This window comes from Rhinoderma darwinii (genome assembly GCF_050947455.1).
Source record: "Rhinoderma darwinii isolate aRhiDar2 chromosome 5 unlocalized genomic scaffold, aRhiDar2.hap1 SUPER_5_unloc_42, whole genome shotgun sequence".
NCBI lineage: Eukaryota > Metazoa > Chordata > Amphibia > Anura > Rhinodermatidae > Rhinoderma > Rhinoderma darwinii.
Window position 1 is genome coordinate 536,618 of NW_027461801.1, and position 25,898 is coordinate 562,515.

The 25,898-nt window shown below is 47.8% G+C and overlaps 17 non-coding genes across 17 annotated transcripts; all 17 read left to right on the top strand.

The window, feature by feature from the left end:
• The first annotated feature begins 971 nt into the window (after window positions 1-971).
• Window positions 972-1,162, top strand: LOC142693399 (U2 spliceosomal RNA). The gene has a single exon (XR_012861746.1). It is a non-coding gene; the product is annotated as a U2 spliceosomal RNA (small nuclear RNA).
• A 1,296-nt stretch (window positions 1,163-2,458) lies between these two features.
• LOC142693282 (U2 spliceosomal RNA) lies at window positions 2,459-2,649 on the top strand. Its single transcript, XR_012861640.1, has one exon. It is a non-coding gene; the product is annotated as a U2 spliceosomal RNA (small nuclear RNA).
• A 1,288-nt stretch (window positions 2,650-3,937) lies between these two features.
• On the top strand, window positions 3,938-4,128 carry LOC142693283 (U2 spliceosomal RNA). Its single transcript, XR_012861641.1, has one exon. It is a non-coding gene; the product is annotated as a U2 spliceosomal RNA (small nuclear RNA).
• Window positions 4,129-5,424: 1,296 nt separating this feature from the next.
• On the top strand, window positions 5,425-5,615 carry LOC142693284 (U2 spliceosomal RNA). The gene has a single exon (XR_012861642.1). It is a non-coding gene; the product is annotated as a U2 spliceosomal RNA (small nuclear RNA).
• A 1,288-nt stretch (window positions 5,616-6,903) lies between these two features.
• On the top strand, window positions 6,904-7,094 carry LOC142693285 (U2 spliceosomal RNA). The gene has a single exon (XR_012861643.1). It is a non-coding gene; the product is annotated as a U2 spliceosomal RNA (small nuclear RNA).
• A 1,284-nt stretch (window positions 7,095-8,378) lies between these two features.
• LOC142693406 (U2 spliceosomal RNA) lies at window positions 8,379-8,569 on the top strand. The gene has a single exon (XR_012861752.1). It is a non-coding gene; the product is annotated as a U2 spliceosomal RNA (small nuclear RNA).
• A 1,297-nt stretch (window positions 8,570-9,866) lies between these two features.
• On the top strand, window positions 9,867-10,057 carry LOC142693417 (U2 spliceosomal RNA). The gene has a single exon (XR_012861762.1). It is a non-coding gene; the product is annotated as a U2 spliceosomal RNA (small nuclear RNA).
• A 1,288-nt stretch (window positions 10,058-11,345) lies between these two features.
• Window positions 11,346-11,536, top strand: LOC142693286 (U2 spliceosomal RNA). Its single transcript, XR_012861644.1, has one exon. It is a non-coding gene; the product is annotated as a U2 spliceosomal RNA (small nuclear RNA).
• A 1,284-nt stretch (window positions 11,537-12,820) lies between these two features.
• On the top strand, window positions 12,821-13,011 carry LOC142693287 (U2 spliceosomal RNA). The gene has a single exon (XR_012861645.1). It is a non-coding gene; the product is annotated as a U2 spliceosomal RNA (small nuclear RNA).
• Window positions 13,012-14,295: 1,284 nt separating this feature from the next.
• On the top strand, window positions 14,296-14,486 carry LOC142693288 (U2 spliceosomal RNA). Its single transcript, XR_012861646.1, has one exon. It is a non-coding gene; the product is annotated as a U2 spliceosomal RNA (small nuclear RNA).
• Window positions 14,487-15,770: 1,284 nt separating this feature from the next.
• LOC142693289 (U2 spliceosomal RNA) lies at window positions 15,771-15,961 on the top strand. The gene has a single exon (XR_012861647.1). It is a non-coding gene; the product is annotated as a U2 spliceosomal RNA (small nuclear RNA).
• A 1,292-nt stretch (window positions 15,962-17,253) lies between these two features.
• Window positions 17,254-17,444, top strand: LOC142693291 (U2 spliceosomal RNA). Its single transcript, XR_012861648.1, has one exon. It is a non-coding gene; the product is annotated as a U2 spliceosomal RNA (small nuclear RNA).
• Window positions 17,445-18,713: 1,269 nt separating this feature from the next.
• Window positions 18,714-18,904, top strand: LOC142693292 (U2 spliceosomal RNA). Its single transcript, XR_012861649.1, has one exon. It is a non-coding gene; the product is annotated as a U2 spliceosomal RNA (small nuclear RNA).
• Window positions 18,905-20,196: 1,292 nt separating this feature from the next.
• On the top strand, window positions 20,197-20,387 carry LOC142693294 (U2 spliceosomal RNA). Its single transcript, XR_012861651.1, has one exon. It is a non-coding gene; the product is annotated as a U2 spliceosomal RNA (small nuclear RNA).
• A 1,297-nt stretch (window positions 20,388-21,684) lies between these two features.
• LOC142693295 (U2 spliceosomal RNA) lies at window positions 21,685-21,875 on the top strand. Its single transcript, XR_012861652.1, has one exon. It is a non-coding gene; the product is annotated as a U2 spliceosomal RNA (small nuclear RNA).
• Window positions 21,876-23,171: 1,296 nt separating this feature from the next.
• On the top strand, window positions 23,172-23,362 carry LOC142693296 (U2 spliceosomal RNA). Its single transcript, XR_012861653.1, has one exon. It is a non-coding gene; the product is annotated as a U2 spliceosomal RNA (small nuclear RNA).
• Window positions 23,363-24,658: 1,296 nt separating this feature from the next.
• On the top strand, window positions 24,659-24,849 carry LOC142693297 (U2 spliceosomal RNA). The gene has a single exon (XR_012861654.1). It is a non-coding gene; the product is annotated as a U2 spliceosomal RNA (small nuclear RNA).
• Window positions 24,850-25,898: the final 1,049 nt, after the last annotated feature.

Consider the following 25,898-nt stretch of genomic DNA (forward strand, 5'->3'; position numbering starts at 1 on the left):
GATTGATTGATTGATTGATTGATTGATTGATGCAGCACAACAGTCAAATAGTGGAGTGGAGTAGGGGAACAGCAAACAGCCAATAAAGCAGCCCGCCCGCTCGCCTGCCCGCCACAATGGACCTACCTGTGTACACTAGATGGATGTGATGGAATGTACTGTCGTCCCTACATTTCAAGAAGAAGTAAGAATTGCAGTTGCAACAAAGCCTTGCTTGCCTACAAAGAGAGCAGCAATTTGGATTTGTTACTATGTTACCTAGAAGAATAACAAACTGTGCAAGGATGGAGGTTGTAGGAGCAAGGAGAAGTTGTCTGTAAAGTTGGTGGATGCCTATTTTCCATTTTGCAGTCCCTTGTCTCCCTCTTGTGGCCTCCTGGAGGCAACTAGCTGTGCAAAAAAAAGACAGCCTGGCGGCCGGCTGTTGCAGTGTTGCCCTCTCAGGCAACACTGAGTGACTGACTGAGCCTCACCGTCTTATATAAAGTTCAGACGGAACTTTGCACGTGTCATAGTGGAGCCCTCAGGATTCCAGAGCCAGCTTTCTGACATCATAATGGGGCCTCAGAGATAAAAGCCTGGGCCCAGGCAGTGTTGGTCAGTGCTGCTCAGCAGGCAGCACTGGACTGGACTGGATTACAGCTGATACAAGGTGTGTGAAGGAACAAGGGGTGGCTGTGGGCATGCACTTGCTGCCGCTGCCAGTGTTTATCTGCATGGCAGCAGGGCATTTGGGCGTTGCCAGGAAGGCGTTTTTATGTAGATTCCTCCTCTTTCAGCACTGCATTGTGGTGCAAGCAAAAGAAGCAAATCCTGTCTGGCTTCCTCTCCGGCCTTTATTCACCTCCCGTGTAGCTGTGAGTGTGTGAGCCTGCAGGGCCCCATGGAATTGCCTAGAAGTAGGCTGAATCGCTGCAAGTGCTGAACAGCAGTATCGGGCAGGCTCGGGCAACGCGCGGCCCGTTCGGGTTATCGCTTCTCGGCCTTTTGGCTAAGATCAAGTGTAGTATCTGTTTTTATCAGTTTAATATCTGATACGTCCCCTATCTGGGGACCATATATTAAATGGATTTTTAGAACAGGGAGATGGAAATAGAGCTTGCTCTGTCCACTCCACGCATTGACCTGGTATTGCAGTATTTCCAGGACCGGTGCACCCTTTCCTTATGTGTTGACTAAAAGCAGATTCCAAAAGTGTTTTTTGTCTTTGCTATTGTTTCTGTCTTTCTGAAGGGATCTCCCCTTTTAATCCCATTATTTCAACACCTGTTGGACAATGCATGAGTGATAATGAGCTCATTGATTAAATGCAATTAATGAATAGATTGCCACCTCTTGTTGTGTGTCGTCTGTGTTTCTGTGTTTCCGGCATTTCACATTGGAACACCTCATTCACCTTCCTTGTCTTCTCTCCGCCCTCCCTTTTAGGTAAGTTAAAGAGCTGCACCTGAGCCAGCCACTGATTGATTGATTGATTGATTGATTGATTGATTGATTGATTGATTGATTGATTGATTGATGCAGCACAACAGTCAAATAGTGGAGTGGAGTAGGGGAACAGCAAACAGCCAATAAAGCAGCCCGCCCGCTCGCCTGCCCGCCACAATGGACCTACCTGTGTACACTAGATGGATGTGATGGAATGTACTGTCGTCCCTACATTTCAAGAAGAAGTAAGAATTGCAGTTGCAACAAAGCCTTGCTTGCCTACAAAGAGAGCAGCAATTTGGATTTGTTACTATGTTACCTAGAAGAATAACAAACTGTGCAAGGATGGAGGTTGTAGGAGCAAGGAGAAGTTGTCTGTAAAGTTGGTGGATGCCTATTTTCCATTTTGCAGTCCCTTGTCTCCCTCTTGTGGCCTCCTGGAGGCAACTAGCTGTGCAAAAAAAAGACAGCCTGGCGGCCGGCTGTTGCAGTGTTGCCCTCTCAGGCAACACTGAGTGACTGACTGAGCCTCACCGTCTTATATAAAGTTCAGACGGAACTTTGCACGTGTCATAGTGGAGCCCTCAGGATTCCAGAGCCAGCTTTCTGACATCATAATGGGGCCTCAGAGATAAAAGCCTGGGCCCAGGCAGTGTTGGTCAGTGCTGCTCAGCAGGCAGCACTGGACTGGACTGGATTACAGCTGATACAAGGTGTGAAGGAACAAGGGGTGGCTGTGGGCATGCACTTGCTGCCGCTGCCAGTGTTTATCTGCATGGCAGCAGGGCATTTGGGCGTTGCCAGGAAGGCGTTTTTATGTAGATTCCTCCTCTTTCAGCACTGCATTGTGGTGCAAGCAAAAGAAGCAAATCCTGTCTGGCTTCCTCTCCGGCCTTTATTCACCTCCCGTGTAGCTGTGAGTGTGTGAGCCTGCAGGGCCCCATGGAATTGCCTAGAAGTAGGCTGAATCGCTGCAAGGGCTGAACAGCAGTATCGGGCAGGCTCGGGCAACGCGCGGCCCGTTCGGGTTATCGCTTCTCGGCCTTTTGGCTAAGATCAAGTGTAGTATCTGTTCTTATCAGTTTAATATCTGATACGTCCCCTATCTGGGGACCATATATTAAATGGATTTTTAGAACAGGGAGATGGAAATAGAGCTTGCTCTGTCCACTCCACGCATTGACCTGGTATTGCAGTATTTCCAGGACCGGTGCACCCTTTCCTTATGTGTTGACTAAAAGCAGATTCCAAAAGTGTTTTTTGTCTTTGCTATTGTTTCTGTCTTTCTGAAGGGATCTCCCCTTTTAATCCCATTATTTCAACACCTGTTGGACAATGCATGAGTGATAATGAGCTCATTGATTAAATGCAATTAATGAATAGATTGCCACCTCTTGTTGTGTGTCGTCTGTGTTTCTGTGTTTCCGGCATTTCACATTGGAACACCTCATTCACCTTCCTTGTCTTCTCTCCGCCCTCCCTTTTAGGTAAGTTAAAGAGCTGCACCTGAGCCAGCCACTGATTGATTGATTGATTGATTGATTGATTGATTGATTGATTGATTGATTGATGCAGCACAACAGTCAAATAGTGGAGTGGAGTAGGGGAACAGCAAACAGCCAATAAAGCAGCCCGCCCGCTCGCCTGCCCGCCACAATGGACCTACCTGTGTACACTAGATGGATGTGATGGAATGTACTGTCGTCCCTACATTTCAAGAAGAAGTAAGAATTGCAGTTGCAACAAAGCCTTGCTTGCCTACAAAGAGAGCAGCAATTTGGATTTGTTACTATGTTACCTAGAAGAATAACAAACTGTGCAAGGATGGAGGTTGTAGGAGCAAGGAGAAGTTGTCTGTAAAGTTGGTGGATGCCTATTTTCCATTTTGCAGTCCCTTGTCTCCCTCTTGTGGCCTCCTGGAGGCAACTAGCTGTGCAAAAAAAAGACAGCCTGGCGGCCGGCTGTTGCAGTGTTGCCCTCTCAGGCAACACTGAGTGACTGACTGAGCCTCACCGTCTTATATAAAGTTCAGACGGAACTTTGCACGTGTCATAGTGGAGCCCTCAGGATTCCAGAGCCAGCTTTCTGACATCATAATGGGGCCTCAGAGATAAAAGCCTGGGCCCAGGCAGTGTTGGTCAGTGCTGCTCAGCAGGCAGCACTGGACTGGACTGGATTACAGCTGATACAAGGTGTGAAGGAACAAGGGGTGGCTGTGGGCATGCACTTGCTGCCGCTGCCAGTGTTTATCTGCATGGCAGCAGGGCATTTGGGCGTTGCCAGGAAGGCGTTTTTATGTAGATTCCTCCTCTTTCAGCACTGCATTGTGGTGCAAGCAAAAGAAGCAAATCCTGTCTGGCTTCCTCTCCGGCCTTTATTCACCTCCCGTGTAGCTGTGAGTGTGTGAGCCTGCAGGGCCCCATGGAATTGCCTAGAAGTAGGCTGAATCGCTGCAAGGGCTGAACAGCAGTATCGGGCAGGCTCGGGCAACGCGCGGCCCGTTCGGGTTATCGCTTCTCGGCCTTTTGGCTAAGATCAAGTGTAGTATCTGTTCTTATCAGTTTAATATCTGATACGTCCCCTATCTGGGGACCATATATTAAATGGATTTTTAGAACAGGGAGATGGAAATAGAGCTTGCTCTGTCCACTCCACGCATTGACCTGGTATTGCAGTATTTCCAGGACCGGTGCACCCTTTCCTTATGTGTTGACTAAAAGCAGATTCCAAAAGTGTTTTTTGTCTTTGCTATTGTTTCTGTCTTTCTGAAGGGATCTCCCCTTTTAATCCCATTATTTCAACACCTGTTGGACAATGCATGAGTGATAATGAGCTCATTGATTAAATGCAATTAATGAATAGATTGCCACCTCTTGTTGTGTGTCGTCTGTGTTTCTGTGTTTCCGGCATTTCACATTGGAACACCTCATTCACCTTCCTTGTCTTCTCTCCGCCCTCCCTTTTAGGTAAGTTAAAGAGCTGCACCTGAGCCAGCCACTGATTGATTGATTGATTGATTGATTGATTGATTGATTGATTGATTGATTGATTGATTGATGCAGCACAACAGTCAAATAGTGGAGTGGAGTAGGGGAACAGCAAACAGCCAATAAAGCAGCCCGCCCGCTCGCCTGCCCGCCACAATGGACCTACCTGTGTACACTAGATGGATGTGATGGAATGTACTGTCGTCCCTACATTTCAAGAAGAAGTAAGAATTGCAGTTGCAACAAAGCCTTGCTTGCCTACAAAGAGAGCAGCAATTTGGATTTGTTACTATGTTACCTAGAAGAATAACAAACTGTGCAAGGATGGAGGTTGTAGGAGCAAGGAGAAGTTGTCTGTAAAGTTGGTGGATGCCTATTTTCCATTTTGCAGTCCCTTGTCTCCCTCTTGTGGCCTCCTGGAGGCAACTAGCTGTGCAAAAAAAAGACAGCCTGGCGGCCGGCTGTTGCAGTGTTGCCCTCTCAGGCAACACTGAGTGACTGACTGAGCCTCACCGTCTTATATAAAGTTCAGACGGAACTTTGCACGTGTCATAGTGGAGCCCTCAGGATTCCAGAGCCAGCTTTCTGACATCATAATGGGGCCTCAGAGATAAAAGCCTGGGCCCAGGCAGTGTTGGTCAGTGCTGCTCAGCAGGCAGCACTGGACTGGACTGGATTACAGCTGATACAAGGTGTGAAGGAACAAGGGGTGGCTGTGGGCATGCACTTGCTGCCGCTGCCAGTGTTTATCTGCATGGCAGCAGGGCATTTGGGCGTTGCCAGGAAGGCGTTTTTATGTAGATTCCTCCTCTTTCAGCACTGCATTGTGGTGCAAGCAAAAGAAGCAAATCCTGTCTGGCTTCCTCTCCGGCCTTTATTCACCTCCCGTGTAGCTGTGAGTGTGTGAGCCTGCAGGGCCCCATGGAATTGCCTAGAAGTAGGCTGAATCGCTGCAAGGGCTGAACAGCAGTATCGGGCAGGCTCGGGCAACGCGCGGCCCGTTCGGGTTATCGCTTCTCGGCCTTTTGGCTAAGATCAAGTGTAGTATCTGTTCTTATCAGTTTAATATCTGATACGTCCCCTATCTGGGGACCATATATTAAATGGATTTTTAGAACAGGGAGATGGAAATAGAGCTTGCTCTGTCCACTCCACGCATTGACCTGGTATTGCAGTATTTCCAGGACCGGTGCACCCTTTCCTTATGTGTTGACTAAAAGCAGATTCCAAAAGTGTTTTTTGTCTTTGCTATTGTTTCTGTCTTTCTGAAGGGATCTCCCCTTTTAATCCCATTATTTCAACACCTGTTGGACAATGCATGAGTGATAATGAGCTCATTGATTAAATGCAATTAATGAATAGATTGCCACCTCTTGTTGTGTGTCGTCTGTGTTTCTGTGTTTCCGGCATTTCACATTGGAACACCTCATTCACCTTCCTTGTCTTCTCTCCGCCCTCCCTTTTAGGTAAGTTAAAGAGCTGCACCTGAGCCAGCCACTGATTGATTGATTGATTGATTGATTGATTGATTGATTGATTGATTGATTGATGCAGCACAACAGTCAAATAGTGGAGTGGAGTAGGGGAACAGCAAACAGCCAATAAAGCAGCCCGCCCGCTCGCCTGCCCGCCACAATGGACCTACCTGTGTACACTAGATGGATGTGATGGAATGTACTGTCGTCCCTACATTTCAAGAAGAAGTAAGAATTGCAGTTGCAACAAAGCCTTGCTTGCCTACAAAGAGAGCAGCAATTTGGATTTGTTACTATGTTACCTAGAAGAATAACAAACTGTGCAAGGATGGAGGTTGTAGGAGCAAGGAGAAGTTGTCTGTAAAGTTGGTGGATGCCTATTTTCCATTTTGCAGTCCCTTGTCTCCCTCTTGTGGCCTCCTGGAGGCAACTAGCTGTGCAAAAAAAAGACAGCCTGGCGGCCGGCTGTTGCAGTGTTGCCCTCTCAGGCAACACTGAGTGACTGACTGAGCCTCACCGTCTTATATAAAGTTCAGACGGAACTTTGCACGTGTCATAGTGGAGCCCTCAGGATTCCAGAGCCAGCTTTCTGACATCATAATGGGGCCTCAGAGATAAAAGCCTGGGCCCAGGCAGTGTTGGTCAGTGCTGCTCAGCAGGCAGCACTGGACTGGACTGGATTACAGCTGATACAAGGTGTGAAGGAACAAGGGGTGGCTGTGGGCATGCACTTGCTGCCGCTGCCAGTGTTTATCTGCATGGCAGCAGGGCATTTGGGCGTTGCCAGGAAGGCGTTTTTATGTAGATTCCTCCTCTTTCAGCACTGCATTGTGGTGCAAGCAAAAGAAGCAAATCCTGTCTGGCTTCCTCTCCGGCCTTTATTCACCTCCCGTGTAGCTGTGAGTGTGTGAGCCTGCAGGGCCCCATGGAATTGCCTAGAAGTAGGCTGAATCGCTGCAAGGGCTGAACAGCAGTATCGGGCAGGCTCGGGCAACGCGCGGCCCGTTCGGGTTATCGCTTCTCGGCCTTTTGGCTAAGATCAAGTGTAGTATCTGTTCTTATCAGTTTAATATCTGATACGTCCCCTATCTGGGGACCATATATTAAATGGATTTTTAGAACAGGGAGATGGAAATAGAGCTTGCTCTGTCCACTCCACGCATTGACCTGGTATTGCAGTATTTCCAGGACCGGTGCACCCTTTCCTTATGTGTTGACTAAAAGCAGATTCCAAAAGTGTTTTTTGTCTTTGCTATTGTTTCTGTCTTTCTGAAGGGATCTCCCCTTTTAATCCCATTATTTCAACACCTGTTGGACAATGCATGAGTGATAATGAGCTCATTGATTAAATGCAATTAATGAATAGATTGCCACCTCTTGTTGTGTGTCGTCTGTGTTTCTGTGTTTCCGGCATTTCACATTGGAACACCTCATTCACCTTCCTTGTCTTCTCTCCGCCCTCCCTTTTAGGTAAGTTAAAGAGCTGCACCTGAGCCAGCCACTGATTGATTGATTGATTGATTGATTGATTGATTGATTGATTGATTGATGCAGCACAACAGTCAAATAGTGGAGTGGAGTAGGGGAACAGCAAACAGCCAATAAAGCAGCCCGCCCGCTCGCCTGCCCGCCACAATGGACCTACCTGTGTACACTAGATGGATGTGATGGAATGTACTGTCGTCCCTACATTTCAAGAAGAAGTAAGAATTGCAGTTGCAACAAAGCCTTGCTTGCCTACAAAGAGAGCAGCAATTTGGATTTGTTACTATGTTACCTAGAAGAATAACAAACTGTGCAAGGATGGAGGTTGTAGGAGCAAGGAGAAGTTGTCTGTAAAGTTGGTGGATGCCTATTTTCCATTTTGCAGTCCCTTGTCTCCCTCTTGTGGCCTCCTGGAGGCAACTAGCTGTGCAAAAAAAAGACAGCCTGGCGGCCGGCTGTTGCAGTGTTGCCCTCTCAGGCAACACTGAGTGACTGACTGAGCCTCACCGTCTTATATAAAGTTCAGACGGAACTTTGCACGTGTCATAGTGGAGCCCTCAGGATTCCAGAGCCAGCTTTCTGACATCATAATGGGGCCTCAGAGATAAAAGCCTGGGCCCAGGCAGTGTTGGTCAGTGCTGCTCAGCAGGCAGCACTGGACTGGACTGGATTACAGCTGATACAAGGTGTGAAGGAACAAGGGGTGGCTGTGGGCATGCACTTGCTGCCGCTGCCAGTGTTTATCTGCATGGCAGCAGGGCATTTGGGCGTTGCCAGGAAGGCGTTTTTATGTAGATTCCTCCTCTTTCAGCACTGCATTGTGGTGCAAGCAAAAGAAGCAAATCCTGTCTGGCTTCCTCTCCGGCCTTTATTCACCTCCCGTGTAGCTGTGAGTGTGTGAGCCTGCAGGGCCCCATGGAATTGCCTAGAAGTAGGCTGAATCGCTGCAAGGGCTGAATAGCAGTATCGGGCAGGCTCGGGCAACGCGCGGCCCGTTCGGGTTATCGCTTCTCGGCCTTTTGGCTAAGATCAAGTGTAGTATCTGATCTTATCAGTTTAATATCTGATACGTCCCCTATCTGGGGACCATATATTAAATGGATTTTTAGAACAGGGAGATGGAAATAGAGCTTGCTCTGTCCACTCCACGCATTGACCTGGTATTGCAGTATTTCCAGGACCGGTGCACCCTTTCCTTATGTGTTGACTAAAAGCAGATTCCAAAAGTGTTTTTTGTCTTTGCTATTGTTTCTGTCTTTCTGAAGGGATCTCCCCTTTTAATCCCATTATTTCAACACCTGTTGGACAATGCATGAGTGATAATGAGCTCATTGATTAAATGCAATTAATGAATAGATTGCCACCTCTTGTTGTGTGTCGTCTGTGTTTCTGTGTTTCCGGCATTTCACATTGGAACACCTCATTCACCTTCCTTGTCTTCTCTCCGCCCTCCCTTTTAGGTAAGTTAAAGAGCTGCACCTGAGCCAGCCACTTGATTGATTGATTGATTGATTGATTGATTGATTGATTGATTGATTGATTGATTGATTGATGCAGCACAACAGTCAAATAGTGGAGTGGAGTAGGGGAACAGCAAACAGCCAATAAAGCAGCCCGCCCGCTCGCCTGCCCGCCACAATGGACCTACCTGTGTACACTAGATGGATGTGATGGAATGTACTGTCGTCCCTACATTTCAAGAAGAAGTAAGAATTGCAGTTGCAACAAAGCCTTGCTTGCCTACAAAGAGAGCAGCAATTTGGATTTGTTACTATGTTACCTAGAAGAATAACAAACTGTGCAAGGATGGAGGTTGTTGGAGCAAGGAGAAGTTGTCTGTAAAGTTGGTGGATGCCTATTTTCCATTTTGCAGTCCCTTGTCTCCCTCTTGTGGCCTCCTGGAGGCAACTAGCTGTGCAAAAAAAAGACAGCCTGGCGGCCGGCTGTTGCAGTGTTGCCCTCTCAGGCAACACTGAGTGACTGACTGAGCCTCACCGTCTTATATAAAGTTCAGACGGAACTTTGCACGTGTCATAGTGGAGCCCTCAGGATTCCAGAGCCAGCTTTCTGACATCATAATGGGGCCTCAGAGATAAAAGCCTGGGCCCAGGCAGTGTTGGTCAGTGCTGCTCAGCAGGCAGCACTGGACTGGACTGGATTACAGCTGATACAAGGTGTGAAGGAACAAGGGGTGGCTGTGGGCATGCACTTGCTGCCGCTGCCAGTGTTTATCTGCATGGCAGCAGGGCATTTGGGCGTTGCCAGGAAGGCGTTTTTATGTAGATTCCTCCTCTTTCAGCACTGCATTGTGGTGCAAGCAAAAGAAGCAAATCCTGTCTGGCTTCCTCTCCGGCCTTTATTCACCTCCCGTGTAGCTGTGAGTGTGTGAGCTTGCAGGGCCCCATGGAATTGCCTAGAAGTAGGCTGAATCGCTGCAAGGGCTGAACAGCAGTATCGGGCAGGATCGGGCAACGCGCGGCCCGTTCGGGTTATCGCTTCTCGGCATTTTGGCTAAGATCAAGTGTAGTATCTGTTCTTATCAGTTTAATATCTGATACGTCCCCTATCTGGGGACCATATATTAAATGGATTTTTAGAACAGGGAGATGGAAATAGAGCTTGCTCTGTCCACTCCACGCATTGACCTGGTATTGCAGTATTTCCAGGACCGGTGCACCCACCCTTTCCTTATGTGTTGACTAAAAGCAGATTCCAAAAGTGTTTTTTGTCTTTGCTATTGTTTCTGTCTTTCTGAAGGGATCTCCCCTTTTAATCCCATTATTTCAACACCTGTTGGACAATGCATGAGTGATAATGAGCTCATTGATTAAATGCAATTAATGAATAGATTGCCACCTCTTGTTGTGTGTCGTCTGTGTTTCTGTGTTTCCGGCATTTCACATTGGAACACCTCATTCACCTTCCTTGTCTTCTCTCCGCCCTCCCTTTTAGGTAAGTTAAAGAGCTGCACCTGAGCCAGCCACTGATTGATTGATTGATTGATTGATTGATTGATTGATTGATTGATTGATGCAGCACAACAGTCAAATAGTGGAGTGGAGTAGGGGAACAGCAAACAGCCAATAAAGCAGCCCGCCCGCTCGCCTGCCCGCCACAATGGACCTACCTGTGTACACTAGATGGATGTGATGGAATGTACTGTCGTCCCTACATTTCAAGAAGAAGTAAGAATTGCAGTTGCAACAAAGCCTTGCTTGCCTACAAAGAGAGCAGCAATTTGGATTTGTTACTATGTTACCTAGAAGAATAACAAACTGTGCAAGGATGGAGGTTGTAGGAGCAAGGAGAAGTTGTCTGTAAAGTTGGTGGATGCCTATTTTCCATTTTGCAGTCCCTTGTCTCCCTCTTGTGGCCTCCTGGAGGCAACTAGCTGTGCAAAAAAAAGACAGCCTGGCGGCCGGCTGTTGCAGTGTTACCCTCTCAGGCAACACTGAGTGACTGACTGAGCCTCACCGTCTTATATAAAGTTCAGACGGAACTTTGCACGTGTCATAGTGGAGCCCTCAGGATTCCAGAGCCAGCTTTCTGACATCATAATGGGGCCTCAGAGATAAAAGCCTGGGCCCAGGCAGTGTTGGTCAGTGCTGCTCAGCAGGCAGCACTGGACTGGACTGGATTACAGCTGATACAAGGTGTGAAGGAACAAGGGGTGGCTGTGGGCATGCACTTGCTGCCGCTGCCAGTGTTTATCTGCATGGCAGCAGGGCATTTGGGCGTTGCCAGGAAGGCGTTTTTATGTAGATTCCTCCTCTTTCAGCACTGCATTGTGGTGCAAGCAAAAGAAGCAAATCCTGTCTGGCTTCCTCTCCGGCCTTTATTCACCTCCCGTGTAGCTGTGAGTGTGTGAGCCTGCAGGGCCCCATGGAATTGCCTAGAAGTAGGCTGAATCGCTGCAAGGGCTGAACAGCAGTATCGGGCAGGCTCGGGCAACGCGCGGCCCGTTCGGGTTATCGCTTCTCGGCCTTTTGGCTAAGATCAAGTGTAGTATCTGTTCTTATCAGTTTAATATCTGATACGTCCCCTATCTGGGGACCATATATTAAATGGATTTTTAGAACAGGGAGATGGAAATAGAGCTTGCTCTGTCCACTCCACGCATTGACCTGGTATTGCAGTATTTCCAGGACCGGTGCACCCTTTCCTTATGTGTTGACTAAAAGCAGATTCCAAAAGTGTTTTTTGTCTTTGCTATTGTTTCTGTCTTTCTGAAGGGATCTCCCCTTTTAATCCCATTATTTCAACACCTGTTGGACAATGCATGAGTGATAATGAGCTCATTGATTAAATGCAATTAATGAATAGATTGCCACCTCTTGTTGTGTGTCGTCTGTGTTTCTGTGTTTCCGGCATTTCACATTGGAACACCTCATTCACCTTCCTTGTCTTCTCTCCGCCCTCCCTTTTAGGTAAGTTAAAGAGCTGCACCTGAGCCAGCCACTGATTGATTGATTGATTGATTGATTGATTGATTGATTGATTGATTGATGCAGCACAACAGTCAAATAGTGGAGTGGAGTAGGGGAACAGCAAACAGCCAATAAAGCAGCCCGCCCGCTCGCCTGCCCGCCACAATGGACCTACCTGTGTACACTAGATGGATGTGATGGAATGTACTGTCGTCCCTACATTTCAAGAAGAAGTAAGAATTGCAGTTGCAACAAAGCCTTGCTTGCCTACAAAGAGAGCAGCAATTTGGATTTGTTACTATGTTACCTAGAAGAATAACAAACTGTGCAAGGATGGAGGTTGTAGGAGCAAGGAGAAGTTGTCTGTAAAGTTGGTGGATGCCTATTTTCCATTTTGCAGTCCCTTGTCTCCCTCTTGTGGCCTCCTGGAGGCAACTAGCTGTGCAAAAAAAAGACAGCCTGGCGGCCGGCTGTTGCAGTGTTACCCTCTCAGGCAACACTGAGTGACTGACTGAGCCTCACCGTCTTATATAAAGTTCAGACGGAACTTTGCACGTGTCATAGTGGAGCCCTCAGGATTCCAGAGCCAGCTTTCTGACATCATAATGGGGCCTCAGAGATAAAAGCCTGGGCCCAGGCAGTGTTGGTCAGTGCTGCTCAGCAGGCAGCACTGGACTGGACTGGATTACAGCTGATACAAGGTGTGAAGGAACAAGGGGTGGCTGTGGGCATGCACTTGCTGCCGCTGCCAGTGTTTATCTGCATGGCAGCAGGGCATTTGGGCGTTGCCAGGAAGGCGTTTTTATGTAGATTCCTCCTCTTTCAGCACTGCATTGTGGTGCAAGCAAAAGAAGCAAATCCTGTCTGGCTTCCTCTCCGGCCTTTATTCACCTCCCGTGTAGCTGTGAGTGTGTGAGCCTGCAGGGCCCCATGGAATTGCCTAGAAGTAGGCTGAATCGCTGCAAGGGCTGAACAGCAGTATCGGGCAGGCTCGGGCAACGCGCGGCCCGTTCGGGTTATCGCTTCTCGGCCTTTTGGCTAAGATCAAGTGTAGTATCTGTTCTTATCAGTTTAATATCTGATACGTCCCCTATCTGGGGACCATATATTAAATGGATTTTTAGAACAGGGAGATGGAAATAGAGCTTGCTCTGTCCACTCCACGCATTGACCTGGTATTGCAGTATTTCCAGGACCGGTGCACCCTTTCCTTATGTGTTGACTAAAAGCAGATTCCAAAAGTGTTTTTTGTCTTTGCTATTGTTTCTGTCTTTCTGAAGGGATCTCCCCTTTTAATCCCATTATTTCAACACCTGTTGGACAATGCATGAGTGATAATGAGCTCATTGATTAAATGCAATTAATGAATAGATTGCCACCTCTTGTTGTGTGTCGTCTCTGTTTCTGTGTTTCCGGCATTTCACATTGGAACACCTCATTCACCTTCCTTGTCTTCTCTCCGCCCTCCCTTTTAGGTAAGTTAAAGAGCTGCACCTGAGCCAGCCACTGATTGATTGATTGATTGATTGATTGATTGATTGATTGATTGATTGATGCAGCACAACAGTCAAATAGTGGAGTGGAGTAGGGGAACAGCAAACAGCCAATAAAGCAGCCCGCCCGCTCGCCTGCCCGCCACAATGGACCTACCTGTGTACACTAGATGGATGTGATGGAATGTACTGTCGTCCCTACATTTCAAGAAGAAGTAAGAATTGCAGTTGCAACAAAGCCTTGCTTGCCTACAAAGAGAGCAGCAATTTGGATTTGTTACTATGTTACCTAGAAGAATAACAAACTGTGCAAGGATGGAGGTTGTAGGAGCAAGGAGAAGTTGTCTGTAAAGTTGGTGGATGCCTATTTTCCATTTTGCAGTCCCTTGTCTCCCTCTTGTGGCCTCCTGGAGGCAACTAGCTGTGCAAAAAAAAGACAGCCTGGCGGCCGGCTGTTGCAGTGTTGCCCTCTCAGGCAACACTGAGTGACTGACTGAGCCTCACCGTCTTATATAAAGTTCAGACGGAACTTTGCACGTGTCATAGTGGAGCCCTCAGGATTCCAGAGCCAGCTTTCTGACATCATAATGGGGCCTCAGAGATAAAAGCCTGGGCCCAGGCAGTGTTGGTCAGTGCTGCTCAGCAGGCAGCACTGGACTGGACTGGATTACAGCTGATACAAGGTGTGAAGGAACAAGGGGTGGCTGTGGGCATGCACTTGCTGCCGCTGCCAGTGTTTATCTGCATGGCAGCAGGGCATTTGGGCGTTGCCAGGAAGGCGTTTTTATGTAGATTCCTCCTCTTTCAGCACTGCATTGTGGTGCAAGCAAAAGAAGCAAATCCTGTCTGGCTTCCTCTCCGGCCTTTATTCACCTCCCGTGTAGCTGTGAGTGTGTGAGCCTGCAGGGCCCCATGGAATTGCCTAGAAGTAGGCTGAATCGCTGCAAGGGCTGAACAGCAGTATCGGGCAGGCTCGGGCAACGCGCGGCCCGTTCGGGTTATCGCTTCTCGGCCTTTTGGCTAAGATCAAGTGTAGTATCTGTTCTTATCAGTTTAATATCTGATACGTCCCCTATCTGGGGACCATATATTAAATGGATTTTTAGAACAGGGAGATGGAAATAGAGCTTGCTCTGTCCACTCCACGCATTGACCTGGTATTGCAGTATTTCCAGGACCGGTGCACCCTTTCCTTATGTGTTGACTAAAAGCAGATTCCAAAAGTGTTTTTTGTCTTTGCTATTGTTTCTGTCTTTCTGAAGGGATCTCCCCTTTTAATCCCATTATTTCAACACCTGTTGGACAATGCATGAGTGATAATGAGCTCATTGATTAAATGAAATTAATGAATAGATTGCCACCTCTTGTTGTGTGTCGTCTGTGTTTCTGTGTTTCCGGCATTTCACATTGGAACACCTCATTCACCTTCCTTGTCTTCTCTCCGCCCTCCCTTTTAGGTAAGTTAAAGAGCTGCACCTGAGCCAGCCACTGATTGATTGATTGATTGATTGATTGATTGATTGATTGATTGATTGATGCAGCACAACAGTCAAATAGTGGAGTGGAGTAGGGGAACAGCAAACAGCCAATAAAGCAGCCCGCCCGCTCGCCTGCCCGCCACAATGGACCTACCTGTGTACACTAGATGGATGTGATGGAATGTACTGTCGTCCCTACATTTCAAGAAGAAGTAAGAATTGCAGTTGCAACAAAGCCTTGCTTGCCTACAAAGAGAGCAGCAATTTGGATTTGTTACTATGTTACCTAGAAGAATAACAAACTGTGCAAGGATGGAGGTTGTAGGAGCAAGGAGAAGTTGTCTGTAAAGTTGGTGGATGCCTATTTTCCATTTTGCAGTCCCTTGTCTCCCTCTTGTGGCCTCCTGGAGGCAACTAGCTGTGCAAAAAAAAGACAGCCTGGCGGCCGGCTGTTGCAGTGTTGCCCTCTCAGGCAACACTGAGTGACTGACTGAGCCTCACCGTCTTATATAAAGTTCAGACGGAACTTTGCACGTGTCATAGTGGAGCCCTCAGGATTCCAGAGCCAGCTTTCTGACATCATAATGGGGCCTCAGAGATAAAAGCCTGGGCCCAGGCAGTGTTGGTCAGTGCTGCTCAGCAGGCAGCACTGGACTGGACTGGATTACAGCTGATACAAGGTGTGAAGGAACAAGGGGTGGCTGTGGGCATGCACTTGCTGCCGCTGCCAGTGTTTATCTGCATGGCAGCAGGGCATTTGGGCGTTGCCAGGAAGGCGTTTTTATGTAGATTCCTCCTCTTTCAGCACTGCATTGTGGTGCAAGCAAAAGAAGCAAATCCTGTCTGGCTTCCTCTCCGGCCTTTATTCACCTCCCGTGTAGCTGTGAGTGTGTGAGCCTGCAGGGCCCCATGGAATTGCCTAGAAGTAGGCTGAATCGCTGCAAGGGCTGAACAGCAGTATCGGGCAGGCTCGGGCAACGCGCGGCCCGTTCGGGTTATCGCTTCTCGGCCTTTTGGCTAAGATCAAGTGTAGTATCTGTTCTTATCAGTTTAATATCTGATACGTCCCCTATCTGGGGACCATATATTAAATGGATTTTTAGAACAGGGAGATGGAAATAGAGCTTGCTCTGTCCACTCCACGCATTGACCTGGTATTGCAGTATTTCCAGGACCGGTGCACCCTTTCCTTATGTGTTGACTAAAAGCAGATTCCAAAAGTGTTTTTTGTCTTTGCTATTGTTTCTGTCTTTCTGAAGGGATCTCCCCTTTTAATCCCATTATTTCAACACCTGTTGGACAATGCATGAGTGATAATGAGCTCATTGATTAAATGAAATTAATGAATAGATTGCCACCTCTTGTTGTGTGTCGTCTGTGTTTCTGTGTTTCCGGCATTTCACATTGGAACACCTCATTCACCTTCCTTGTCTTCTCTCCGCCCTCCCTTTTAGGTAAGTTAAAGAGCTGCACCTGAGCCAGCCACTGATTGATTGATTGATTGATTGATTGATTGATTGATTGATTGATTGATTGATTGATGCAGCACAACAGTCAAATAGTGGAGTGGAGTAGGGGAACAGCAAACAGCCAATAAAGCAGCCTGCCCGCTCGCCTGCCCGCCACAATGGACCTACCTGTGTACACTAGATGGATGTGATGGAATGTACTGTCGTCCCTACATTTCAAGAAGAAGTAAGAATTGCAGTTGCAACAAAGCCTTGCTTGCCTACAAAGAGAGCAGCAATTTGGATTTGTTACTATGTTACCTAGAAGAATAACAAACTGTGCAAGGATGGAGGTTGTAGGAGTAAGGAGAAGTTGTCTGTAAAGTTGGTGGATGCCTATTTTCCATTTTGCAGTCCCTTGTCTCCCTCTTGTGGCCTCCTGGAGGCAACTAGCTGTGCAAAAAAAAGACAGCCTGGAGGCCGGCTGTTGCAGTGTTGCCCTCTCAGGCAACACTGAGTGACTGACTGAGCCTCACCGTCTTATATAAAGTTCAGACAGAACTTTGCACGTGTCATAGTGGAGCCCTCAGGATTCCAGAGCCAGCTTTCTGACATCATAATGGGGCCTCAGAGATAAAAGCCTGGGCCCAGGCAGTGTTGGTCAGTGCTGCTCAGCAGGCAGCACTGGACTGGACTGGATTACAGCTGATACAAGGTGTGAAGGAACAAGGGGTGGCTGTGGGCATGCACTTGCTGCCGCTGCCAGTGTTTATCTGCATGGTAGCAGGGCATTTGGGCGTTGCCAGGAAGGCGTTTTTATGTAGATTCCTCCTCTTTCAGCACTGCATTGTGGTGCAAGCAAAAGAAGCAAATCCTGTCTGGCTTCCTCTCCGGCCTTTATTCACCTCCCGTGTAGCTGTGAGTGTGTGAGCCTGCAGGGCCCCATGGAATTGCCTAGAAGTAGGCTGAATCGCTGCAAGGGCTGAACAGCAGTATCGGGCAGGCTCGGGCAACGCGCGGCCCGTTCGGGTTATCGCTTCTCGGCCTTTTGGCTAAGATCAAGTGTAGTATCTGTTCTTATCAGTTTAATATCTGATACGTCCCCTATCTGGGGACCATATATTAAATGGATTTTTAGAACAGGGAGATGGAAATAGAGCTTGCTCTGTCCACTCCACGCATTGACCTGGTATTGCAGTATTTCCAGGACCGGTGCACCCTTTCCTTATGTGTTGACTAAAAGCAGATTCCAAAAGTGTTTTTTGTCTTTGCTATTGTTTCTGTCTTTCTGAAGGGATCTCCCCTTTTAATCCCATTATTTCAACACCTGTTGGACAATGCATGAGTGATAATGAGCTCATTGATTAAATGCAATTAATGAATAGATTGCCACCTCTTGTTGTGTGTCGTCTGTGTTTCTGTGTTTCCGGCATTTCACATTGGAACACCTCATTCACCTTCCTTGTCTTCTCTCCGCCCTCCCTTTTAGGTAAGTTAAAGAGCTGCACCTGAGCCAGCCACTGATTGATTGATTGATTGATTGATTGATTGATTGCAGCACAACAGTCAAATAGTGGAGTGGAGTAGGGGAACAGCAAACAGCCAATAAAGCAGCCCGCCCGCTCGCCTGCCCGCCACAATGGACCTACCTGTGTACACTAGATGGATGTGATGGAATGTACTGTCGTCCCTACATTTCAAGAAGAAGTAAGAATTGCAGTTGCAACAAAGCCTTGCTTGCCTACAAAGAGAGCAGCAATTTGGATTTGTTACTATGTTACCTAGAAGAATAACAAACTGTGCAAGGATGGAGGTTGTAGGAGCAAGGAGAAGTTGTCTGTAAAGTTGGTGGATGCCTATTTTCCATTTTGCAGTCCCTTGTCTCCCTCTTGTGGCCTCCTGGAGGCAACTAGCTGTGCAAAAAAAAGACAGCCTGGCGGCCGGCTGTTGCAGTGTTGCCCTCTCAGGCAACACTGAGTGACTGACTGAGCCTCACCGTCTTATATAAAGTTCAGACGGAACTTTGCACGTGTCATAGTGGAGCCCTCAGGATTCCAGAGCCAGCTTTCTGACATCATAATGGGGCCTCAGAGATAAAAGCCTGGGCCCAGGCAGTGTTGGTCAGTGCTGCTCAGCAGGCAGCACTGGACTGGACTGGATTACAGCTGATACAAGGTGTGAAGGAACAAGGGGTGGCTGTGGGCATGCACTTGCTGCCGCTGCCAGTGTTTATCTGCATGGCAGCAGGGCATTTGGGCGTTGCCAGGAAGGCGTTTTTATGTAGATTCCTCCTCTTTCAGCACTGCATTGTGGTGCAAGCAAAAGAAGCAAATCCTGTCTGGCTTCCTCTCCGGCCTTTATTCACCTCCCGTGTAGCTGTGAGTGTGTGAGCCTGCAGGGCCCCATGGAATTGCCTAGAAGTAGGCTGAATCGCTGCAAGGGCTGAACAGCAGTATCGGGCAGGCTCGGGCAACGCGCGGCCCGTTCGGGTTATCGCTTCTCGGCCTTTTGGCTAAGATCAAGTGTAGTATCTGTTCTTATCAGTTTAATATCTGATACGTCCCCTATCTGGGGACCATATATTAAATGGATTTTTAGAACAGGGAGATGGAAATAGAGCTTGCTCTGTCCACTCCACGCATTGACCTGGTATTGCAGTATTTCCAGGACCGGTGCACCCTTTCCTTATGTGTTGACTAAAAGCAGATTCCAAAAGTGTTTTTTGTCTTTGCTATTGTTTCTGTCTTTCTGAAGGGATCTCCCCTTTTAATCCCATTATTTCAACACCTGTTGGACAATGCATGAGTGATAATGAGCTCATTGATTAAATGCAATTAATGAATAGATTGCCACCTCTTGTTGTGTGTCGTCTGTGTTTCTGTGTTTCCGGCATTTCACATTGGAACACCTCATTCACCTTCCTTGTCTTCTCTCCGCCCTCCCTTTTAGGTAAGTTAAAGAGCTGCACCTGAGCCAGCCACTGATTGATTGATTGATTGATTGATTGATTGATTGATTGATTGATTGATTGATTGATGCAGCACAACAGTCAAATAGTGGAGTGGAGTAGGGGAACAGCAAACAGCCAATAAAGCAGCCCGCCCGCTCGCCTGCCCGCCACAATGGACCTACCTGTGTACACTAGATGGATGTGATGGAATGTACTGTCGTCCCTACATTTCAAGAAGAAGTAAGAATTGCAGTTGCAACAAAGCCTTGCTTGCCTACAAAGAGAGCAGCAATTTGGATTTGTTACTATGTTACCTAGAAGAATAACAAACTGTGCAAGGATGGAGGTTGTAGGAGCAAGGAGAAGTTGTCTGTAAAGTTGGTGGATGCCTATTTTCCATTTTGCAGTCCCTTGTCTCCCTCTTGTGGCCTCCTGGAGGCAACTAGCTGTGCAAAAAAAAGACAGCCTGGCGGCCGGCTGTTGCAGTGTTGCCCTCTCAGGCAACACTGAGTGACTGACTGAGCCTCACCGTCTTATATAAAGTTCAGACGGAACTTTGCACGTGTCATAGTGGAGCCCTCAGGATTCCAGAGCCAGCTTTCTGACATCATAATGGGGCCTCAGAGATAAAAGCCTGGGCCCAGGCAGTGTTGGTCAGTGCTGCTCAGCAGGCAGCACTGGACTGGACTGGATTACAGCTGATACAAGGTGTGAAGGAACAAGGGGTGGCTGTGGGCATGCACTTGCTGCCGCTGCCAGTGTTTATCTGCATGGCAGCAGGGCATTTGGGCGTTGCCAGGAAGGCGTTTTTATGTAGATTCCTCCTCTTTCAGCACTGCATTGTGGTGCAAGCAAAAGAAGCAAATCCTGTCTGGCTTCCTCTCCGGCCTTTATTCACCTCCCGTGTAGCTGTGAGTGTGTGAGCCTGCAGGGCCCCATGGAATTGCCTAGAAGTAGGCTGAATCGCTGCAAGGGCTGAACAGCAGTATCGGGCAGGCTCGGGCAACGCGCGGCCCGTTCGGGTTATCGCTTCTCGGCCTTTTGGCTAAGATCAAGTGTAGTATCTGTTCTTATCAGTTTAATATCTGATACGTCCCCTATCTGGGGACCATATATTAAATGGATTTTTAGAACAGGGAGATGGAAATAGAGCTTGCTCTGTCCACTCCACGCATTGACCTGGTATTGCAGTATTTCCAGGACCGGTGCACCCTTTCCTTATGTGTTGACTAAAAGCAGATTCCAAAAGTGTTTTTTGTCTTTGCTATTGTTTCTGTCTTTCTGAAGGGATCTCCCCTTTTAATCCCATTATTTCAACACCTGTTGGACAATGCATGAGTGATAATGAGCTCATTGATTAAATGCAATTAATGAATAGATTGCCACCTCTTGTTGTGTGTCGTCTGTGTTTCTGTGTTTCCGGCATTTCACATTGGAACACCTCATTCACCTTCCTTGTCTTCTCTCCGCCCTCCCTTTTAGGTAAGTTAAAGAGCTGCACCTGAGCCAGCCACTTGATTGATTGATTGATTGATTGATTGATTGATTGATTGATTGATTGATTGATTGATTGATGCAGCACAACAGTCAAATAGTGGAGTGGAGTAGGGGAACAGCAAACAGCCAATAAAGCAGCCCGCCCGCTCGCCTGCCCGCCACAATGGACCTACCTGTGTACACTAGATGGATGTGATGGAATGTACTGTCGTCCCTACATTTCAAGAAGAAGTAAGAATTGCAGTTGCAACAAAGCCTTGCTTGCCTACAAAGAGAGCAGCAATTTGGATTTGTTACTATGTTACCTAGAAGAATAACAAACTGTGCAAGGATGGAGGTTGTAGGAGCAAGGAGAAGTTGTCTGTAAAGTTGGTGGATGCCTATTTTCCATTTTGCAGTCCCTTGTCTCCCTCTTGTGGCCTCCTGGAGGCAACTAGCTGTGCAAAAAAAAGACAGCCTGGCGGCCGGCTGTTGCAGTGTTGCCCTCTCAGGCAACACTGAGTGACTGACTGAGCCTCACCGTCTTATATAAAGTTCAGACGGAACTTTGCACGTGTCATAGTGGAGCCCTCAGGATTCCAGAGCCAGCTTTCTGACATCATAATGGGGCCTCAGAGATAAAAGCCTGGGCCCAGGCAGTGTTGGTCAGTGCTGCTCAGCAGGCAGCACTGGACTGGACTGGATTACAGCTGATACAAGGTGTGAAGGAACAAGGGGTGGCTGTGGGCATGCACTTGCTGCCGCTGCCAGTGTTTATCTGCATGGCAGCAGGGCATTTGGGCGTTGCCAGGAAGGCGTTTTTATGTAGATTCCTCCTCTTTCAGCACTGCATTGTGGTGCAAGCAAAAGAAGCAAATCCTGTCTGGCTTCCTCTCCGGCCTTTATTCACCTCCCGTGTAGCTGTGAGTGTGTGAGCCTGCAGGGCCCCATGGAATTGCCTAGAAGTAGGCTGAATCGCTGCAAGGGCTGAACAGCAGTATCGGGCAGGCTCGGGCAACGCGCGGCCCGTTCGGGTTATCGCTTCTCGGCCTTTTGGCTAAGATCAAGTGTAGTATCTGTTCTTATCAGTTTAATATCTGATACGTCCCCTATCTGGGGACCATATATTAAATGGATTTTTAGAACAGGGAGATGGAAATAGAGCTTGCTCTGTCCACTCCACGCATTGACCTGGTATTGCAGTATTTCCAGGACCGGTGCACCCTTTCCTTATGTGTTGACTAAAAGAAGATTCCAAAAGTGTTTTTTGTCTTTGCTATTGTTTCTGTCTTTCTGAAGGGATCTCCCCTTTTAATCCCATTATTTCAACACCTGTTGGACAATGCATGAGTGATAATGAGCTCATTGATTAAATGCAATTAATGAATAGATTGCCACCTCTTGTTGTGTGTCGTCTGTGTTTCTGTGTTTCCGGCATTTCACATTGGAACACCTCATTCACCTTCCTTGTCTTCTCTCCACCCTCCCTTTTAGGTAAGTTAAAGAGCTGCACCTGAGCCAGCCACTGATTGATTGATTGATTGATTGATTGATTGATTGATTGATTGATTGATTGATTGATTGATGCAGCACAACAGTCAAATAGTGGAGTGGAGTAGGGGAACAGCAAACAGCCAATAAAGCAGCCCGCCCGCTCGCCTGCCCGCCACAATGGACCTACCTGTGTACACTAGATGGATGTGATGGAATGTACTGTCGTCCCTACATTTCAAGAAGAAGTAAGAATTGCAGTTGCAACAAAGCCTTGCTTGCCTACAAAGAGAGCAGCAATTTGGATTTGTTACTATGTTACCTAGAAGAATAACAAACTGTGCAAGGATGGAGGTTGTAGGAGCAAGGAGAAGTTGTCTGTAAAGTTGGTGGATGCCTATTTTCCATTTTGCAGTCCCTTGTCTCCCTCTTGTGGCCTCCTGGAGGCAACTAGCTGTGCAAAAAAAAGACAGCCTGGCGGCCGGCTGTTGCAGTGTTGCCCTCTCAGGCAACACTGAGTGACTGACTGAGCCTCACCGTCTTATATAAAGTTCAGACGGAACTTTGCACGTGTCATAGTGGAGCCCTCAGGATTCCAGAGCCAGCTTTCTGACATCATAATGGGGCCTCAGAGATAAAAGCCTGGGCCCAGGCAGTGTTGGTCAGTGCTGCTCAGCAGGCAGCACTGGACTGGACTGGATTACAGCTGATAAAAGGTGTGAAGGAACAAGGGGTGGCTGTGGGCATGCACTTGCTGCCGCTGCCAGTGTTTATCTGCATGGCAGCAGGGCATTTGGGCGTTGCCAGGAAGGCGTTTTTATGTAGATTCCTCCTCTTTCAGCACTGCATTGTAGTGCAAGCAAAAGAAGCAAATCCTGTCTGGCTTCCTCTCCGGCCTTTATTCACCTCCCGTGTAGCTGTGAGTGTGTGAGCCTGCAGGGCCCCATGGAATTGCCTAGAAGTAGGCTGAATCGCTGCAAGGGCTGAACAGCAGTATCGGGCAGGCTCGGGCAACGCGCGGCCCGTTCGGGTTATCGCTTCTCGGCCTTTTGGCTAAGATCAAGTGTAGTATCTGTTCTTATCAGTTTAATATCTGATACGTCCCCTATCTGGGGACCATATATTAAATGGATTTTTAGAACAGGGAGATGGAAATAGAGCTTGCTCTGTCCACTCCACGCATTGACCTGGTATTGCAGTATTTCCAGGACCGGTGCACCCTTTCCTTATGTGTTGACTAAAAGCAGATTCCAAAAGTGTTTTTTGTCTTTGCTATTGTTTCTGTCTTTCTGAAGGGATCTCCCCTTTTAATCCCATTATTTCAACACCTGTTGGACAATGCATGAGTGATAATGAGCTCATTGATTAAATGCAATTAATGAATAGATTGCCACCTCTTGTTGTGTGTCGTCTGTGTTTCTGTGTTTCCGGCATTTCACATTGGAACACCTCATTCACCTTCCTTGTCTTCTCTCCGCCCTCCCTTTTAGGTAAGTTAAAGAGCTGCACCTGAGCCAGCCACTGATTGATTGATTGATTGATTGATTGATTGATTGATTGATTGATTGATTGATTGATTGATGCAGCACAACAGTCAAATAGTGGAGTGGAGTAGGGGAACAGCAAACAGCCAATAAAGCAGCCCGCCCGCTCGCCTGCCCGCCACAATGGACCTACCTGTGTACACTAGATGGATGTGATGGAATGTACTGTCGTCCCTACATTTCAAGAAGAAGTAAGAATTGCAGTTGCAACAAAGCCTTGCTTGCCTACAAAGAGAGCAGCAATTTGGATTTGTTACTATGTTACCTAGAAGAATAACAAACTGTGCAAGGATGGAGGTTGTAGGAGCAAGGAGAAGTTGTCTGTAAAGTTGGTGGATGCCTATTTTCCATTTTGCAGTCCCTTGTCTCCCTCTTGTGGCCTCCTGGAGGCAACTAGCTGTGCAAAAAAAAGACAGCCTGGCGGCCGGCTGTTGCAGTGTTGCCCTCTCAGGCAACACTGAGTGACTGACTGAGCCTCAGCGTCTTATATAAAGTTCAGACGGAACTTTGCACGTGTCATAGTGGAGCCCTCAGGATTCCAGAGCCAGCTTTCTGACATCATAATGGGGCCTCAGAGATAAAAGCCTGGGCCCAGGCAGTGTTGGTCAGTGCTGCTCAGCAGGCAGCACTGGACTGGACTGGATTACAGCTGATACAAGGTGTGAAGGAACAAGGGGTGGCTGTGGGCATGCACTTGCTGCCGCTGCCAGTGTTTATCTGCATGGCAGCAGGGCATTTGGGCGTTGCCAGGAAGGCGTTTTTATGTAGATTCCTCCTCTTTCAGCACTGCATTGTGGTGCAAGCAAAAGAAGCAAATCCTGTCTGGCTTCCTCTCCGGCCTTTATTCACCTCCCGTGTAGCTGTGAGTGTGTGAGCCTGCAGGGCCCCATGGAATTGCCTAGAAGTAGGCTGAATCGCTGCAAGGGCTGAACAGCAGTATCGGGCAGGCTCGGGCAACGCGCGGCCCGTTCGGGTTATCGCTTCTCGGCCTTTTGGCTAAGATCAAGTGTAGTATCTGTTCTTATCAGTTTAATATCTGATACGTCCCCTATCTGGGGACCATATATTAAATGGATTTTTAGAACAGGGAGATGGAAATAGAGCTTGCTCTGTCCACTCCACGCATTGACCTGGTATTGCAGTATTTCCAGGACCGGTGCACCCTTTCCTTATGTGTTGACTAAAAGCAGATTCCAAAAGTGTTTTTTGTCTTTGCTATTGTTTCTGTCTTTCTGAAGGGATCTCCCCTTTTAATCCCATTATTTCAACACCTGTTGGACAATGCATGAGTGATAATGAGCTCATTGATTAAATGCAATTAATGAATAGATTGCCACCTCTTGTTGTGTGTCGTCTGTGTTTCTGTGTTTCCGGCATTTCACATTGGAACACCTCATTCACCTTCCTTGTCTTCTCTCCGCCCTCCCTTTTAGGTAAGTTAAAGAGCTGCACCTGAGCCAGCCACTGATTGATTGATTGATTGATTGATTGATTGATTGATTGATTGATTGATTGATTGATTGATGCAGCACAACAGTCAAATAGTGGAGTGGAGTAGGGGAACAGCAAACAGCCAATAAAGCAGCCCGCCCGCTCGCCTGCCCGCCACAATGGACCTACCTGTGTACACTAGATGGATGTGATGGAATGTACTGTCGTCCCTACATTTCAAGAAGAAGTAAGAATTGCAGTTGCAACAAAGCCTTGCTTGCCTACAAAGAGAGCAGCAATTTGGATTTGTTACTATGTTACCTAGAAGAATAACAAACTGTGCAAGGATGGAGGTTGTAGGAGCAAGGAGAAGTTGTCTGTAAAGTTGGTGGATGCCTATTTTCCATTTTGCAGTCCCTTGTCTCCCTCTTGTGGCCTCCTGGAGGCAACTAGCTGTGCAAAAAAAAGACAGCCTGGCGGCCGGCTGTTGCAGTGTTGCCCTCTCAGGCAACACTGAGTGACTGACTGAGCCTCACCGTCTTATATAAAGTTCAGACGGAACTTTGCACGTGTCATAGTGGAGCCCTCAGGATTCCAGAGCCAGCTTTCTGACATCATAATGGGGCCTCAGAGATAAAAGCCTGGGCCCAGGCAGTGTTGGTCAGTGCTACTCAGCAGGCAGCACTGGACTGGACTGGATTACAGCTGATACAAGGTGTGAAGGAACAAGGGGTGGCTGTGGGCATGCACTTGCTGCCGCTGCCAGTGTTTATCTGCATGGCAGC